Source organism: Antedon bifida, chromosome 7, assembly GCF_963402885.1.
Source record: "Antedon bifida chromosome 7, ecAntBifi1.1, whole genome shotgun sequence".
NCBI lineage: Eukaryota > Metazoa > Echinodermata > Crinoidea > Comatulida > Antedonidae > Antedon > Antedon bifida.
Window position 1 is genome coordinate 1,515,157 of NC_136232.1, and position 3,890 is coordinate 1,519,046.

Consider the following 3,890-nt stretch of genomic DNA (forward strand, 5'->3'; position numbering starts at 1 on the left):
GACGCTATGAAATCGTCTCCATCTGTAACGACTCTTAAGTAACGTGCGAACCTCAATGGAACTTGTCGACGCCTCTGATTGGTTAAGAGTGGATGACGACACAAACACTGGGGGCCAATGGCAGATGAAGAGTAACAGCATTGTACTTAATAATTATAAAATAAAACAAACAATACGAATAAAAATTTAGGTCAGAAACAACTTTATGGGAGGAGTTAACACGTCGATGCTATTTTTGAAACAATTTAGCTATGGACTTATTCGGAAGGTATTTTGTGCTGAAATTGGTCATTTTAATCAGCATTCACGGCCAAAAATTAACGAACTGAAGAAAATTTAGATATCAAATGTCCATTATACATATGAGTGTTAAATTATTGTCCATTTTAGACGTGGGAAGATTCCATGTGTGGTACCGTACGTGCAGTAAACAAACTACACGTGTCAGATACACATTTACTAACACACGAGAACAATTGAAATAAAATCAACTTTCATATTTAAAACTTTGAAATACAAAAATATATCGGTCAAATTTGTTATTTATAGATTTGATTTTAAAACATTGGACCACAATGAAGCGATTTTATATCTTTAATCATTTTAAAGAATACCCATGGAGTATTGGAATTTCTCCCCTTATTTTATCCACAACACATTAAATTGTAGGCTATAGCTATCGAATTCCATTCCTTTCACTGGAATCAGTGCCCTTTTCAAACTAGAGACTAGAATAAGATGTGATGGTAAATAGGTCTACCTAGCCATGATAATGACGATTGTTGTCGCTTTTGTGGGAAAACAAGTCAGCTGGCTTGTCTCGATATCATGTCAATACATTTCCTCCATTTCATGGAGTACCTTAAAGCTCTGCCCACACTATGAAAAAAGTGTGATATGCCCAAATATGGTAGTGATATGCTTAAATATGGCAGTGGTATGACATCATCATGTCCATATGTGCACGTCACATTTTTTTTCACATAAAGTTTGATAGTTTAGACGAGCTTAAGAAAAAGATCAGCGTCTTTTGAACGCGACCCTTATCATGCCCCTAGCAACTACTTCCTCAAACACCATGTACATTGTACTTTCTGATCAATCTTAAAAATAGAATAACTTAACTTGTAGGCCTATTTAAATTCTTAATTTCTATGTATAGTTGAAAGTGCTAAATTTAAACCACATGTGTGCATATCGTAATGGCTTTTAGAAATCGTCGATGCTTTAAAATAAAACTTGACATCTTTATTTCTCAATTAGTATGCAACTAATTAATGAGCTATATCCACCTTAAGCGATACGTTGGAATGTTCTCAAGGATATGATAACAGAGGAACACATCAAACACTCGCGCATGTTTGCACAGCGCGCTGCGTTAACTATGCATGACGTCATGGCAATAATCATTTCTATGATAAATTCGTAATTCCACATAGACTACTTCCGGTGTTACTTTGTAGTGGTCAGTTGGTCAGTTAATTAAAGCATGGCGTAAAAAAGTCAATGACCAGCAATATATATTATTAGAAAGCGCTTGTTAATTACTCAGAAACAACGAGGATGACGTGGACGCACTTTATTATTTAAAATTAAGTATGTACTGTTGAAGACAGCGATAGTTTCAACGAATAAAGATCAAAAGGAAGTTTATTTATTCATTACAGAAATAGGGAATTCATTTACACATACATACAGTTATATGAACTATGATGACGTCATCCTATATATGTGCAGTTGGTGTGGTAGGAGGGGAGCGGGGTTGTGAACTTATAGCTGTTATTATTGTACCTTACATTAGTGCTTTCACTTAAATAAATTGACCAGCAAAGGTTACACACCGAGGAGTGGTGAAGCCACCATACCCCGGTCTGGTAAACTTGTATTGAAGACAGTAATTTGTTTACACCTTGACCAAGTGGCTAATCAGGCCTGCACAGAGATGCATTTATTTATTTATTTATTTCACTTTTGCTCATGAAAACGTGTTTTTATTATTATGAATGAATCGACTGATGTTTTTCGAATTGTTATTAAAGAATATGGAGGACACGTTTGTTTGACCAATTTCAATTAATACGTCTCATTGTAACTTAGACTTTCTTTTTTAAAGCAACTCAAATTTCTAATCAATCACTGGTCATGACTCAGATAAGAATAATCAGTAAAAAATGGAGCGGTAGTGCAGCTTGGTGGTTAACAATCTTGCCTTCCAATTCCAAGATCCAGGGTTCAATCCTAACATTGGTAATGGAGGTCCAGTGTTCCATCCTGATATAGTTCCAGGATTGTAACTCACGACTCTTTCTACTACACTCCCTAAACAATATAATACTTATTATAAGCATGATAAATAAATCATCAAATAGTTTATCCACCCTGACGAGTTACTCACTGTTCGATGTGTATGACAACAACAAAGATTAGCAACTAGGAAAAGATTACTTGAAAACATATATAATTCAGGTCATTGTGATAGAAAACTAAGTTGGCGTCACTACACGCTTCCCTTGGGGCATATTTCTAGATCATCAAAAATTAGTTTCCATGCTTTAAAAAATTGAAATTGATAATGAGAACTGTGACTTTAGGAACTGAATATTTCCGTATGTATTTTAAAACAATATTACTTACTTATTTAGTCCGACATACCCGAACTTATATGACTACACTGTAGATTCCTCCATAACTTCCTATCTTCCATTGTGACAGCCAGTTCCTTTCTCTGCATACCAGCATCCGTATCTAGTACATCAATGTATGTGAGTGCTCGTCTTCCTTGTTTTGCAAGCCCATGTTTTGGCTGCCACAGCAGAACATCTGAAATGATTTCTTCTTTTGCGAAGACAGTGTCCAACAAATGTCAGTCTTATTATTGTTTCTGTTATTTTTGGTACCGGTATGGCCAAAGAGCCATGTAGTACATTTTTTTGCCATTTTATGCCCATCAGCACGAAGTAGTTTTGAGTGACAACCATCAATTGCTCTCTCAAGTTTTTTTTCTTTCTTAACATAGCATTTAAGGTATGAAGAGGTTTAGTCCAAATTGTGTTTTTCGATAATGAAATAATATAGTATTAAAAGTAAAAATTAGCTAATAAAAAGCAGAAAGACAACAACATTTATATAATAACAAAGTAAAATAATATGAAAAACATGGTACATTTAATAATGTGTAACATAAAAACTAGGTTTACATACCAGTGGTGGCATCGTGAAGGTCCCCGATGGTGTTCCCTTGCATGATGTATGGCTCTGACAATGCTAAACACTGTTAGTTCGCTATCTGTATACGATTTATTCATAAGCATGAATAACATAAATATGACTTATTTATTTTACTGAAAATCAGAATATCAAGAAGTACGATATTAATTAGACTATAATATTAAGTCAAAACTGCGTCTGGAACCCAGACTATATTGTACCATGCAATATCTCCAAATCTTCTAGAGGAAAGTTAACAATAACTATCTTGAAAATATTTTCATTCTATTTTAATTAAATTAACTAAAATTATTTTACATATAGCAATTATTGCCATGGTATTAATAATAAATTTCTATAATAGGCTAAATCAGTTTCCGTCTAAATCGGCCTACCGCTTTTTAACAATTATTATGAACTCGATTGCACCCACTTATTAACTCTAAAGAAATAAATTATTCAATATCCCACTATGATATAATAAAATGAGAAAAAGTCAATCGCGGAAATAGCTGGAATTAAATTTCACCTTTGTGACATTATGACGTGCCCCAAGTGACAAAATTACCCTCAATACACAGTCGACATAAAAAATGAATTAGTAAGTTACGAAAACACTATAAATAATATTTATTTCATTCACAGATTTTGAAATTGATTTAAAAAAAGGTGGAAAGGGTAAT